The 16,754-nt window shown below is 35.1% G+C and overlaps 1 long non-coding RNA gene across 1 annotated transcript; it reads right to left on the bottom strand.

Moving 5' to 3' along the window:
- Window positions 1–231: 231 nt before the first annotated feature.
- On the bottom strand, window positions 232–13,149 carry LOC145284081 (uncharacterized). The gene is made up of 2 exons (XR_013868797.1): window positions 13,105–13,149; window positions 232–1,561 (listed from the first exon to the last, which is right to left on the bottom strand). It is a non-coding gene; the product is annotated as an uncharacterized LOC145284081 (long non-coding RNA).
- Window positions 13,150–16,754: the final 3,605 nt, after the last annotated feature.

The raw sequence follows: 16,754 nt of genomic DNA, 5'->3' as shown, positions 1-16,754 counted from the left end.
ATGCTGGCCAGGGATTGGTTAATGAGAAAGGAGGGAGATGATGAGGAACTGCATAGCAGTTCCTGGTTTGCGTCCGGTTTATGAGAAAGAGAAAGAGGGAGACTACGAAACTATTATGGGGGGGGGGTAGATTCATGTAAGTCCTACAATAGTCCCCTACCAATTCACGGAATGTTTTCTTTTTCTTTTTTCTTTTTTTTTTTAAGTTTAATAATAAATGTATTCATTATCTTTTCTTTTTTTCATGTGACTCTCCTACCTGAAGTTCTTGTTTTTATTTTATTTTCTTGCACTTTTTCAGGAGGTAAACTATCAGGCTTTTTATTTATATTTGTAGTTGTATTTTGAGTGCATTTTTGTTTGTTTTCAATGTAAGGTTTCAAACGGTCTATTGAAACTTGTAAGGATTGTTGGAGCCTTTTGCTGGGGGTAGTGGTCCAATTATATCAATGAGCACAGTATGGAATCTTGATGATTGTAGTTTCAACGTTTGTACCAGTGATTTTGTATGTCTGTATATTTTTGCTTATTGACAGGTTTGTACAAGATACTCGCACCAGTATATACTATGAATTTTGATATTGTTGTCCCTAATCGTGCATTGATCTATAGTAGTGGCGAACTCAAGGGGATGGACATGATTTGCGCTACTAGTTTTCTGAGTCAGTTAATGTTGGCATGGGTGGACGCGAGCTTGGTAATATTTTTATGTTCTGCTTCTTCGGCCATTTACACCAGGGTTTGTAAGTTTTAGCTTGCTCGGCAAAGTAGAGGTGTGCTCTACATATTTTTGTTTTTGTTAAGGAAAGTACGGTTTAATGCCTATCGGTTTATGAACGTTGCTTTTGTTTCTATCTGTTTTCTGCATGTGCTGTGCGGTAAACACTGTCGCATTAATATTGTTAAGCAAGGGCATGAGTTCATCCGCAAGTTGAGATGGGTTTAATTCTGTTTGTGAGGCTATGACGAGGGAAATTGTGGCTGATAGGCCTGTAGAAATTTGTGAATTACAATTTCTTCACCGATACCTATTTGTTTTGTTATTGGTAGCATCTCTTGTAGGTATGTGGAAGGATGGCCTGTAATGGTGGTGGTTGACATTAATTTGTCAAGCAGTTCTGGGTTTGTTCTTTCGTGTGTTTCAATTAACGACATTTTAGTTTTTCATATTTCTTTGCCTCTAAAGTGTGTATTGGTATTTTGTTGTTGGAATAATAAAAGTAATACAAATGTTAACCTTTAAAAGAAAAGAACGTTGGTTTCGGGGCTAAGAGTGTACTGCCTACTCGCATGTCATGCTGACTAGGGATTGGTTAATAAGAAAAAGAAAGAGGGAGAGGGAGATGGTAAGGGACTCTGAGTAGCAGTTTCTGGTTTGTGTTCGGTTTATGAACCACCATAGCTTTTATTGCATTGTGAGTAGGGGAATTTCTTGTGTTGAAGTTTCGTTGAAATTCTCTTTGAGTTTCTGATATTGACTGAAAATACGACCCTATGATAAATATCCCAACCTCTGAGTGTAACGACTCATGATGACATTGGAAGGGTTACTTTAGATGATCTGAAAAATAAAAGAAAAATATAAAAAATTAAGAAAGTTATGATTTTATTCTTTTTAACCATCAGCTTCTTTTGGGACATCCTGTACAATTAATCACTGTGAGAATTGTGTAAATCCACCAGACCTGGAAATACCCAAAATATCTTTGGGGTTGTAGCGTGACGTAAAGGAGTGGGTCAAGAGACCTGGTATATGTTCAACCTATTCACACCAATATCTGTCTAAATATCTTTTTATAAGAAGCCTATAGGACGAGCCTGATATGATTCTACACAAAAATGTACCCTCATTCGCATGCACAGACGTAAATATTATGAATCAATTTTTGGCACTTTTGCAGTCTTTCTTGGTGCGTTTCACTAAACTATCGCTAACAGGCACTTCTCGGTTGTTGACCCTTCAATGTTGCTTTACTTCGAAAAGATTTTATTTAAATAATTTATTTGTATGAAAAAAAAGACGAAAAAAATTACTTTATTAAATTCCAATGTTGCTTTCATTAAACATTTGGGGTTGTATATTACTATACACAGATTCGAAAAAGTTGTCAAATAACAAATATATGTTATCAAAAGCATGATAAGTTATTTTTCTACCTAACTGGATAATTTTTTAGTGTTTTTATTTAATGAAACATGTTTATTCAGCTCGAAAAACATACAGTTTTTACTGATGTATTTGAAAATTACAAATGGCGCCGAACTTTCTGTTGAACACCGTAAGTTTGGGAAAAATGAGTTAAAAATAAAAAACTGTACAAAATACTATTAGAAACTCGCTCAATATATGTTACCGTGACATGAGCTGACATATATTCGGTGGGTTTTTAACAATATTTTGTATACTATTTTACTTTTAACTCATTTTCCCAAACTTACTGTGTTCAACAGAGAGTTCGGCGCCATTTGTAATTTTCAAATACATCGGCAAACACTGTATTTCGGGCTGAATAAACATGTTATATTAACTAAAAACACTAAAAAAATTACCTAGTTAGGTAGAAAAGTAACTTATCTTGCCTTTGATAATATTTATCTGTTATATATTCGTTATTGGACAACTTTGTCGAATCTATGTGTTTAGTCATATAAACTATTGAGATTAGACAACGAAAGGAAGTCTCATTTTAGCATTTGATAAATAACTTTATTTTTTATCTTCATTAGTAGAGTGTACAAGATAGAAACAGGTTAGTAGGTAGAAGAAGTGTTCTTGTGTAGAGATAGAATTATTGTAAAGCCGGCTGGTTGAAGGAGAGAATAGTTCAGTCCACACGTGTTTATAGCAAGTAGTCCCTGGGGCAAAGGAAGCTGATGAACAGAGAAAGAAAGGGCAAAGTCTTCAGTGTGTTTGCGTGTTGTTGTGGTGAATATGAATTGTATTGGCGAGAGTAGTCGTGTAGAATGATAAATAAAGTTTGTGTGGGTACAGCGCGTCGAAATAAATCGTTGTTAGAAGAGAGCCATAGTTAGATCATAGTACTCACGTTCTGCCTGGGGCATTTTCTGGGGCATTTTCTGGGGCATTTTCTGGGGTATTTTCTGGTGTATTTTCTGGGGTATTTTCTGGGGCATTTTCTGGGGTATTTTCTGGGGCATTTTCTGGGGTATTTTCTGGGGTATTTTCTGGGGTATTTTCTGGGGCATTTTCTGGGGCATTATCTGGGGTATTTTCTGGGGTATTTTCTGGGGCATTTTCTGGGGTATTTTCTGGGGTATTTTCTGGGGCATTTTCTGGGGTATTTTCTGGGGTATTTTCTGGGGCATTTTCTGGGGCATTTTCTGGGGTATTTTCTGTCGTATTTTCTGGGGCATTTTCTGGGGCATTTTTGGGGGCATTTTCTGGGGTATTTTCTGGGGCATTTTCTAGGGTATTTTCTTACGATGCCACAATTTCACTTCAATTCAAAAATGTTTCGGGAAAAAAATCCAATGTTGCTCCGGAAAAATGTTTCATTTAAATTATTAATTTGTTGTTGACCTTTCAGAGTTGCTTTAATTGGAAAAATGTTTCATCTAAATTATTCATTTGTTGTTGAACTTTCAGAGTTGCTTTAATTGGAAAAATGTTTCATTTAAATTGTTAATTTGTTGTTGACCTTTCAAATTGCCTTAATTGGAAAAATGTTTCATTGAAATTATTTATTCGTTCGAAAAAATATATACATATTGTACAAATCCAATGTTCCTTTCATGACAAAATTGTTTAATTAAAATAATATTTTCTTACGCAGACTTCAGTGACCCTTCAAAAGATACCATAATTTCACTTCAATTCAAAAATGTTTCGGGGAAAAAAATTCAATCTTGCTTTGGAAAAATGTTTCATTTAAATTATTAATTTGTTGTTGACCTTTCAGAGTTGATTTATTGGAAAAATGTTTCATCAAAATTATTCATTTGTTGTGGAGCTTTCAGAGTGTCTTTTATTGGAAAAATGTTTCATTTAAATTATTAATTTGTTGTTGACTTTTCAGAGTTGCTTTAATTGGAAAAATGTTTCATTTAAATTATTCATTTATTGTTGGCCTTTCAAATTGCCTTAATTGAAAAAATGTTTCATTTAAATTATTCATTTGTTGTTGACCTTTCAGACTTGCTTTAATTGAAAAATTGTTTCATTTAAATTATTAATTTGTTGTTCAACTTTCAGAGTTGCTTTAATTGGAAAAATGTTTCATTTAAATTATTAATTTGTTGTTAACTTTTCAGAGTTGCTTTAATTGGAAAAATGTTTCATTTAAATTGTTAATTTGTTGTTGACCTTTCAGATTTCCTTAATTGGAAAAATGTTTCATTGAAATTATTTATTTTTTCGAAAAAAAATATATTTCATAAAAATTCAATGTTGCTTTCATGACAAAATTGTTTAATTAAAATTATATTTTCTTACGCAGATTTAAATGTTTAATGTTTTTACTCACTTTCAGAAACCTTTTTTACATTCTTTAAATGGGTTTTTATTGCGGAAAAAAATGTCATTCCGTAATTATTCCCCCACCCCAAAGTGATATAATGTATTTTCTTTCTAATTTTGTTTTAGACATGAATGCCGATGATCAAAATGTACAAACATTTTGACCCCTCCCTTTACTTAAAAATTCACCAAAAGTCAGGAAAATTAACCAATTTTAATAAGATTTTCAGTATTTATCAAATAATGATCGCGGAATATAATGAACTAATTATTTTTATTTAAATCTTCGTGGAAATGTTTTATTTTGTTTAAACAAAAAATACCTTTACTAAAGTTTTGGTTTTCAGTAGTAAATAAAAAACGCAAGAATTTATTTTTGCTTTTTTTATATAAATAAAGCATCGTAATTTGTAACAATAAAAAAATTAAAATAATTTTTACAGGAGCATTACAAAAACAGCCCCTAAAATCCGTATTAATGAAATCGATATAACTCGAAGAAAAATGAATTTCTCGAACTACCGATTTACCATTGAATTAAGCATTGTTTATTCAATATTTTCACAAAAAAATTATTATAGCAAAAAATATTTCTACTTTTTTTTTAATTACAGATTTCGCATAATTTTTATATGCAAGATTTTAATAATTTCCTTGCTCGCAAGAACTTGAAACTTTCGACGTAAATAAATTTTTATATAATATTGGCCAATAATTTATTTTTAAAAATGACTAACGTATACGAGGTCTACCCTACTAGCGAAATACGCATCGGCTCCGATGTTTAACGTTGTTCGATTGAGGGAGACATCTAGAATACACCTACAAAAAAATTATGATCAATCGGCTTTCAAAACTAGGTCCCTCTATCCTTATTCGTTTATTTTTGCCCATACCTACATTTCATATTATATGGATAAAACATTTGATTATCGGATTATTAAAAACATACTAGCCTTTCTATGTTTCTTCTTTTTCTTTTATGTCTGCAAGAACTGCAACATTACACTATCAGAGGAAGCAATAGCAGCATTCAACAAAGTAAAGGCCATGTTAGAAGACACCGCAAAGCTGTCCCACATTCAACCCGATAGTGAACTTTGCCTGGCAGTAGATGCATCTGCAACTGGAATTGGAGCGGTCCTGCAGCAAAAATGTAATGGGAACTGGCGACCTATTTCTTTCTTCTCCAGGAAATTGACTGACACAGAAACACGCTATAGCACATTTCCCAGAGAGTTGTTGGCCTCGTTTTCCACAATAAGACATTATCGGCAGCTCCTAGAGGGACAGGCATTCTACTTGGTGACTGACCACAAGCCTCTACTAGGCGCTCTGCAGTCCTCCTCAGACAAATACTCTCCCCGAGAGGTTCGTCAGTTGGACTATATCCTACAGTTTACGTCGGATGTTAGACACGTGAAGAGAGCTGACAATATACCAGCAGATACACTGTCACGAGGAATAAACTCCTTCACATTGGGACTTTCCGTCGAAGCCAACACCTTAGCTATGGAGCAAGAAAAAGACGAGCTTCTGCAGAATAATGGAACATCACTGCAGCTGGTGAAAATGGCACACCCCAACAGCCCTAGAAAAATAGTGTGTGATATCAGCACCAACAAACTGCGCCCATATGTTCCAGCATCCTTAAGGAAAGACATATTCAACGCGGTACACAGGTTATCACACCCAGGGGCCAATGCGTCGATACGTTTGATGACAGACAGGTATGCCTGGCCGAGGATGAAAGCAGACGTGCGAGAATGGACAAAGAAGTGCGTGCAGTGTCAAAAGGCCAAGGTCGGTCGACATACACGTGCGCGACTAGGCACATTTCCAGTACCTGATGAGAGGTTCAAGCACATACATCTCGACATCACCGGTCCATTTCCAACATGTGAAGGCCATCTTTTCATGCTATCTTTTGACATGTGTCGACAGATTTTCAAGGTGGTTTGAAGCCTTACCAATGCCGGATATGACAGCATACACAACAGCCAGAACTTTCCTCGCTGGATGGGTAGCAAGATTCGGTGTCCCAGAAAATGTGACAACTGACAGCGGTAGACAGTTCGAGTCCAAACTGTTTCATAAACTCTCAGGACTTTTGGGCACCAGAAGAATACACACGACAGCATACCATCCACAAGCAAACGGAGCAGTCGAACGTCTACATTGCAGCCTAAAGGCCTCTTTACGCACAGTGCTTACCAGCAATACAAAGTGGTTAGAACACCTTCCTCTAATTTTGCTGGGTTTGCGCACAGCAGTGAAGAAGGATATGAATTGCTCAGCAGCAGAAGCGTTGTATGGTACCACACTACGCCTGCCAGCACAATACTTTTGTGATGCACCAAATAAAGTTTGGGACCCTGCATCATTTGTTGATAGACTGACAAGAACCATGGCCAAAATTGCATATTCTCCATCAGGAATAAACAAGTGCGCTAACACATATGTGCCAAAAGCACTAGAGACATGCACACCTGTGTTTGTTTGCGATACAGCTAGGTCGCATACCCTGCAACCACCATACCACGGACCTTTTAAAGTCAACAAGAAAAACAAGAAGTATTTCAGCGTCCTCATTAAGGACAGAGAACAAAATATCTCAATTGACAGGTTGAAACCCGCAACACTCAAGGATGCATATTTAGAAGTAGATCCCTCACAAAGGATGCCAGTCGAAGTGACATTTGAAAAACGCCCTTATAAAAAAACACGTTCGGGCAGACAGGTAAAATGGCCTCCCCATTTAAAAGACTTTGTCTCTACATAAAAAAAACAATCCTCTCACAACATTCAATTAAAAGTACTCCGTATTTTGGGGGCGGGGAGTGTTGTAGGGGACTAAAAATTAGAGGACACCGGGGAGGAGTAATCTGCCCCTGCTCTTACGCTTGTTGTCTTTTCCTTTTGGTCACGGGCAGACGTGTTGCCTTTCCCTCTCAAGAAGAGGAGAACCTTTTTTCCACCACGAGGTGAGCTCTAAGAACTTTTTACACCAGTCTGTGAGTCTTATCGAACTGTCGCTATTGTATTGTATTTTGTTGTTGTTTAAATGTTTGTCAGTGTATAATAAATGTGTAAACGCAATTGGGCAATTGTGTTTATTCATATATTTTTTGTTTAGTTAAAACTAACACGAGTATTATGTTTTTTTCTAAACAGTTAACTTCTTGTAAGTAAAAACAAAAGAAAATACTCGAGCTGAGATCGAAACCAAAACCTAAAGACAGCCAGTTAAGTATGATAACCATTAGTCCAGCTTGACACGACTATAAAATGTATTTTCAAACTTACTAATCTTTAAAGTAATGAATCTGTCATGTGAACTATTCACGCAGGTGCATTTGGGAAACAGTTAGCAAATTGAAAAAATCCAACAACATAACTCCCATGTACCAATTTTTTTAATTTTTACCCTTAGCAACATATTTTTCTGGATGAAAACCACTTAAAAGTCATCAAAAATCGGTTGAGTATATAGGTTGAGAAATGTCCTCTGTGCGAGCCTTTTCTAATCTCACACAAAAACATGCATTCACATCTCAAGCCATATTACTTGTCACAAACATACGCACACACAAACATATGCGCGCACATCCACACACGTATATATATTCACGTTCGCGTACATACACTCACATTCACATGTATACACACACATGCTAACGTACACACATGTACTCACATATGCGCACACGTACGCACACATGGGCAACGTCACTTCCCCTTTCAAAGGAAATCCACACATGCGCAAAAGACCACTGGAAACAATTATAAAAGCAAGAGCAATAAGCAGCATCTTTCTTTTCGGACCAGCTTCCGAGGTGAGTGGTCGGTGCACCAGCTGCTGCCGTTTCGGCAGGCGCACGCACGTACGTGCCTCTCGCCACTTGCTTCCATGTGGGGCAAAAAGCTAACAAACAGTACGTACACTTTATACGCTTTCTCTCTCCATGAACTGGATTGACATTCCAACTCTTTCTCTCTATATATATACAACTTGTCCCTGAGAATACCTTCGCGTAGCTGACAGCTAACATGGCGCGCAGTTGTACTGATGTCAACCCTCTATCCTTTTCTTTGTCTACACGCTTAAAAATAGATTCATTATAAGCTGGAGATATAGCTTAGTGGTATTCGATTACAGATCGAATGATCCCTTATTCAAGCCTAGGCGTACGTCATAGTTTTATTTTAATTTTTTGTAATTAATGAGTTCAATTTACGATAAAAGAAGAGCTACCATTTAAAAATAACCGCAAATCCTTTCTTCATTTGCATATTTAAAAACTAAACATTAATCAGAAGTGACTTTTCCAGAGCATTCATCGTCAAGTCTTAATATCAGCTGACGTGATATTGTAAACAAACACAGACGTAACTTGATGAACGACATTATCATTATTTTTTTTATATTTTTCCACGAATTAGGGCACATTTTATACCACATTACTCACTTCTCTTCCCACGCACGAACAAACGATAGTGACCCAAACGTGAGATGAACACACATTTCCTTTTTCCTTCTATACTACCAGTCCCGCAACAAACGATGGTTACACCCGCGCGGACATGAACACGTGTTATATCTAAAACATTCATTCTTTCAACAGTAAATAAACGACACGTTTATTCTATCCATCAATTGAGTTTTTGTTTCCTTCATTCCATTCGTTTCATTATGTTTATTTTGTAACGGGGATTAGGATATGTATATATCCTAGTCCTCTACACCTTGCACACACATTCTCACTTTTATAGATATATAGAATACATTTCGATGGACAACAGAAAGTATGAAAAAAAATATACAGCTTAACCGTCCCTCATCAACATTATATTTTTTTTTTATAAAGGAATCACCACTTATCAAGGCCCAGAGGCCACTCGAGGATAAGGGTTAAAGAGTGTATAGAAGTCAATGGGACACTATCGTAGTAATCGTTAGAAGTGTAAATTTGGAAAATTGGATTACTTAAGGGGAACTGCTCATCAAGAACTTGTTTACATTGGACTTGAAGACAAACATATTGTAGTCAACTATAAAGCAGGTAAACAGAAGGCAGTTCCACAGGTGTGCATTTCTTAAAAAGAAGCTTTGTTCATGGAATCTACGTTTAGGTTTAGACACAAATAAAGAGTGGGGGAATTTTAGAAGAGGTAATTCTTTACCTTCCTAATAAAATATGTTTAAAGAATACGGCATAAAAGAACAACAAACTTCTTTTTAACAATAACAACGAAGATTATGTGGGAGCCTTTCCTAGTCTCATACAGAAACACGCGTTCACATCTCAAGCTATATTACTTGTCATATAGATACGCGCGCACGTCCACACACGTACATATATTCACGTTCGCGTATATACACTCACATTCACGTGTATACACACACACGCTAAGGTACACACATGTGCTCACATACGCGCACACATAGGCAACGTCATTTCCTCTTTCAAAGGAAATCCACACATGCGCAAAAGACCACTGGAAACAACTATAAAAGGAAGAGACAAGCTGTTTCCAACCCTTTTCGGACCAGCTCTCGAGAGGTTCGACGAACCAGCCGCCTCCCTTTTGGGAGGTGCGCGCCCGTGCACGTCACGTCCCCTGCTACTGTATGTGTGGGGGCAAGAGCTAACAGACTGTACGTACACCTTACACGTTTTCTATCTCCATGGCCTGGATTGACTTTTTCTCATTTTCTCTCTTTCTCTCTCTACGACAAGACTTTCCTTCTCACCAGTAAACAGCGAGAGGCGCACACCAAACTAAACATGTGTAGTACCCTTTTCTTTCATGTGTTTCTTCACAAAATAAATTCCTGTTCGTTTAATTCAATTTAACACATAGTTCATCTCTTTCTCAATTCAAATCATTATTCCTAATTTGCACCACCTCAACAAATTGGTGACACCCGAACGTGAGATGAACACGCATTTCCTTCTATACCCTAGACTGCCACAATTATTTTATTTGTAGCAAGAACTAGCAGGTCGGACTGCGAAAAAAGAAGAAGGAAAAGAAAGTTCTTTTGAGGTCATTGTTGGTTAGTGAGTACTGTGTCATCCCCAGCTAATAGCAGTTGTCCCCAGTGGAGGCCGTCAATACTAAAGCTGTCCGGTGGACAGGGGACGAGAGAGAATAGGTGTTGCTAGGCTGAAGGTCCGGTTTTGACTGATTGACGTTCCCTCAAGACTTTCTAGGATGCAGATGAATCAATGCGTCATGTTAGCTGATAGGTCAACCTGTGGCTGAAAAGAGAGGGGCATTGATTCACTAGAGAAAATAGTTCTCTGTGACTGCTACAGAATTATTGGTCATGAAAAATATGTAGACTTTATAAAATATTGTATAGCATGGTAAATGACTTTGAAGCTGATGTAATATTTTGCCATCACATAGTTTTGACAAGCTGAGGGGATGATACAATGAGTAACCAACTCTCCCCTTAAAATGATAGGCGGTAATGCGTGACAGCATTATATAATTGCGACTGTAGTACACTACGTCCCATAAAAGAAGCCAAAGTAATCTTAATGGGGTGGTCGTGATAAATGAACTATACTATCCTGCCTCCCCTCCAAAAAAAGCGAAGATAATGCATGGAAGGAATATAAGAGGTGCCTTCAGTAAGTTTCCAGACTTTTTTGTACAGGCATTTAAAACTGTCGGAGACTTTTGAAAATACAATATGCTATTACTATACATCTGAGATGACAGACCAATTTTTATGATTTTAGATTCTGTGGGGGATGATAAGAGGTTTGAAAGGAGTAAGGGAATCTGAACACCAAAGTTGATTGGCCAAATAAAGAATTTCATGGATAAAAACCATCGTGTGTCTATAGAAACAATAACTGCGCACTTTGATATCAGTGTGGGAACTGTACACACAATTATTCACAATGAACTGAAGATATAGAAAATTTGTGCAAAGTTTGTCCGAAAGATGTTCAGAGAAGATCAGTCCATAACTCCATCCTTGTCACAGACTTTTTCACCAAGATAGGCAAAAAAATAGTTTGACTCTCCTATAATCCAGTAACTTCTTTTTTGTGGAGGAAACTGTAGTATGTATTCTTTAATCCTGAGACTATTCTTCCAGACGTTACCTTCTCCCATTTGGAGGAAGACAGTGTAATATACGAGGTGCTTTCAATAAATTTCCAGACTTTTTGTACAGGCATTTAAAATTGTTGTAGACTCTTGGAAATACAATATGTTATTGCTATACATTTTTTTAGATGACTGACCAATTTTTATGATTTCAAATTCAAATGAACAGCTACAGTTGGAATTGGAATGCACTCTACTAAAGCCTGATTGTCACAGCTGATGAATTTCAAAAATGCAATTTGGAGTCGAGGACACTTTAGAAGAACGATTTGCAATAAAATTATGTTTTAAACTTGGAAAAAAAATGCCACAGAAATGTATGGAATTATTCAGAATGCTTTTGAACCATCGTGCATGATTCAAGCATTAGTTTTCGAGTGGCATAAGAGATTTGAGGAAGCCAGGGAGCAGGGTGTCGGTGAGGGATGATGAGAGATGTGGGAGGAGTAAGGAAGTCAGAACACCAGAGTTGATTGGCCAAATAAAGAATTTTATGGATAAAATTTTTATGCTTATGTGTCTATAGAGACAAAAAATGCACAGTTTGATGTCAGTGTGGGGATTGTATACACAATTATTCACGAGAAACTAGAGATGTGGAAGATTTGCACAAAGTTTGTCCCAAGACTATTTGATCAAAATAGGCATTAAGACAGTTGACTTCCAATTAAAAAAAAAAAAATGGTGGCATCTTTATAAGCAAAACGAAAACGATAACTTCCTTTCATAATTTTTAGATTGAGAAGACATTCATTTATTTATTGCCGACTATTATCCTCATCTTTTTAGTTGTTGTTTCATAAGGTTCTGGCCAACTATTTCTCTGACCTTCGTCAGAGGGTATCTGTGACAGGATAGGAACTCTGAATCTCTTAACTCGCTCAATATATGTTGCCGTGACATAGGTTGACATATATTCGGCGGGTTTTTAATAGTATTTTGTATGGTTTTTTATTTATAACACCTTTTTCCAAACTTACGGTGTTAAAGAGGGTGTGAGACGCCATCTTGAATTTTCCAATACATCGGTAAACACTATGTTTTTCGAGCTGAATAAACATGTTACATTGATTAAAAACACGAAAAACATATCCAGTTTGGTAGAAAAGTAATTTATCTTGCCTTTTGATAACATTTATTTGTTATATATTTGTTTTTTGACAACTTTTTCGAATCTATGTGTACAGTAATACAAACCCGAAATTTCTTACATCCCATTTTTTTTGCAAAAACCTGCTAGGTTAGATTTTCGTTTTATTGCAAAATCTTAGATTTTCGGTTTTTTTTTTGGGGGGGGGGGTTATAGATCCTATCCTCACTAATGTAAATATCTAGAATCATTAACTTTTATGCGCTAGTAAAAAAAAAATAAATATATTTATAAATTCTTGATTTAAGATGAGCAGAATTTTTTTTCTTCTTAATTGGAAGAGATAATGGTAAATATTTTTCTGTTTCGTTAAATCAAATGTAATTATTTCATTGAAGTAACTTACGTCTCAAAATCTATAAGACAGTGATATTTGTTGCGGTGCCGGTGCAGACGGTGCACTTCCAAAAATTGAATAAATAAAAAATTTGAAAGTCTTCTCCTGTTTTAAGCAACGTTAGATAATAATTTAACTCGACCTTATATTTGGTCGTAAATTGCTAGCGTATCTTAATTAGGTTTTTACTTCCGAATGTAAGATCCCACGAGGATTGTATATATCTTATAACAAAAAAAAAAAAAACTTCGGTTCAAATTCTGTAGACGTCAAAAAAAACTCCCAGTATTTAGCCGTTAATGATTCTTTCGCAATTTAAATGTTAATTGTGTTATATTGATTAATTAAATTTATTGATTAATTTGAAATTGAGATTGCTAATATTTGATTTGTATTTTTGATGCCTGTTGTCATTTTTCAAATGAATTGTGGAAAAATTAATTTCCTAAAAGTAATAAGACTGCTCAGTCGAGAAGGAAGCAAGATATACTCACATTTAGAGTTGCGAAAGAATTGCCCCTTCCGCGACGTGACAGTCAGTTAACAAAATAAGTAAATCAATGTAATCAGCATCATCAACAAAAGTAAACACCACTGAAATTGTAACCATCAGCAGCAAATTTGTAAATACCACTGAAATTGTAACCATCAGCAGCAAATTTGTAAATACCACTGAAATTGTAACCATCAGCAGTAAATTTGTAAATACCACTGAAATTGTAACCATCAGCAGCAAATTTGTAAATACCACTGAAATTGTAACCATCAGCAGTAAATTTGTAAATACCACTGAAATTGTAACCATCAGCAGCAAATTTGTAAATACAACTGAAATTGTAACCATCAGCAGCAAATTTGTAAATACAACTGAAATTGTAACCATCAGCAGCAAATTTGTAAATACAACTGAAATTGTAACCATCAGCAGTAAATTTGTAAATACAACTGAAATTGTAACCATCAGCAGCAAATTTGTAAATACCACTGAAATTGTAACCATCAGCAGCAAATTTGTAAATACCACTGAAATTGTAACCATCAGCAGTAAATTTGTAAATACCACTGAAATTGTAACCATCAGCAGTAAATTTGTAAATACAACTGAAATTGTAACCATCAGCAGCAAATTTGTAAATACAACTGAAATTGTAACCATCAGCAGCAAATTTGTAAATACAACTGAAATTGTAACCATCAGCAGCAAATTTGTAAATACAACTGAAATTGTAACCATCAGCAGTAAATTTGTAAATACAACTGAAATTGTAACCATCAGCAGCAAATTTGTAAATACCACTGAAATTGTAACCATCAGCAGCAAATTTGTAAATACCACTGAAATTGTAACCATCAGCAGTAAATTTGTAAATACCACTGAAATTGTAACCATCAGCAGTAAATTTGTAAATACAACTGAAATTGTAACCATCAGCAGTAAATTTGTAAATACCACTGAAATTGTAACCATCAGCAGCAAATTTGTAAATACAACTGAAATTGTAACCATCAGCAGCAAATTTGTAAATACAACTGAAATTGTAACCATCAGCAGCAAATTTGTAAATACAACTGAAATTGTAACCATCAGCAGCAAATTTGTAAATACAACTGAAATTGTAACCATCAGCAGCAAATTTGTAAATACAACTGAAATTGTAACCATCAGCAGCAAATTTGTAAATACAACTGAAATTGTAACCATCAGCAGCAAATTTGTAAATACAACTGAAATTGTAACCATCAGCAGCAAATTTGTAAATATCACTGAAATTGTAACCATCAGCAGCAAATTTGTAAATACAACTGAAATTGTAACCATCAGCAGCAAATTTGTAAATACAACTGAAATTGTAACCATCAGCAGCAAATTTGTAAATACAACTGAAATTGTAACCATCAGCAGCAAATTTGTAAATACAACTGAAATTGTAACCATCAGCAGCAAATTTGTAAATACCACTGAAATTGTAACCATCAGCAGCAAATTTGTAAATACAACTGAAATTGTAACCATCAGCAGCAAATTTGTAAATACCACTGAAATTGTAACCATCAGCAGCAAATTTGTAAATACCACTGAAATTGTAACCATCAGCAGCAAATTTGTAAATACAACTGAAATTGTAACCATCAGCAGCAAATTTGTAAATACCACTGAAATTGTAACCATCAGCAGCAAATTTGTAAATACCACTGAAATTGTAACCATCAGCAGCAAATTTGTAAATACCACTGAAATTGTAACCATCAGCAGCAAATTTGTAAATACAACTGAAATTGTAACCATCAGCAGCAAATTTGTAAATACAACTGAAATTGTAACCATCAGCAGCAAATTTGTAAATACAACTGAAATTGTAACCATCAGCAGCAAATTTGTAAATACAACTGAAATTGTAACCATCAGCAGCAAATTTGTAAATACCACTGAAATTGTAACCATCAGCAGCAAATTTGTAAATACAACTGAAATTGTAACCATCAGCAGCAAATTTGTAAATACAACTGAAATTGTAACCATCAGCAGCAAATTTGTAAATACAACTGAAATTGTAACCATCAGCAGCAAATTTGTAAATACAACTGAAATTGTAACCATCAGCAGCAAATTTGTAAATACCACTGAAATTGTAACCATCAGCAGCAAATTTGTAAATACAACTGAAATTGTAACCATCAGCAGCAAATTTGTAAATACCACTGAAATTGTAACCATCAGCAGCAAATTTGTAAATACCACTGAAATTGTAACCATCAGCAGCAAATTTGTAAATACAACTGAAATTGTAACCATCAGCAGCAAATTTGTAAATACAACTGAAATTGTAACCATCAGCAGTAAATTTGTAAATACCACTGAAATTGTAACCATCAGAAGCAAATTTGTAAATACAACTGAAATTGTAACCATCAGCAGCAAATTTGTAAATACAACTGAAATTGTAACCATCAGCAGCAAATTTGTAAATACAACTGAAATTGTAACCATCAGCAGCAAATTTGTAAATACAACTGAAATTGTAACCATCAGCAGCAAATTTGTAAATACAACTGAAATTGTAACCATCAGCAGCAAATTTGTAAATACCACTGAAATTGTAACCATCAGCAGCAAATTTGTAAATACAACTGAAATTGTAACCATCAGCAGCAAATTTGTAAATACAACTGAAATTGTAACCATCAGCAGCAAATTTGTAAATACAACTGAAATTGTAACCATCAGCAGCAAATTTGTAAATACAACTGAAATTGTAACCATCAGCAGCAATTTGTAAATACAACTGAAATTGTAACCATCAGCAGCAAATTTGTAAATACAACTGAAATTGTAACCATCAGCAGCAAATTTGTAAATACCACTGAAATTGTAACCATCAGCAGCAAATTTGTAAATACAACTGAAATTGTAACCATCAGCAGCAAATTTGTAAATACAACTGAAATTGTAACCATCAGCAGCAAATTTGTAAATACAACTGAAATTGTAACCATCAGCAGCAAATTTGTAAATACAACTGAAATTGTAACCATCAGCAGCAAATTTGTAAATACAACTGAAATTGTAACCATCAGCAGCAAATTTGTAAATACAACTGAAATTGTAACCATCAGCAGCAAATTTGTAAATACAACTGAAATTGTAACCATCAGCAGCA

Source organism: Euprymna scolopes, chromosome 8 (assembly GCF_053919585.1).
Source record: "Euprymna scolopes isolate OS-2025 chromosome 8, ASM5391958v1, whole genome shotgun sequence".
NCBI lineage: Eukaryota > Metazoa > Mollusca > Cephalopoda > Sepiida > Sepiolidae > Euprymna > Euprymna scolopes.
Note: the sequence above shows the minus strand (reverse complement) of the source record. Positions and strands in the feature narration are given on the sequence as shown.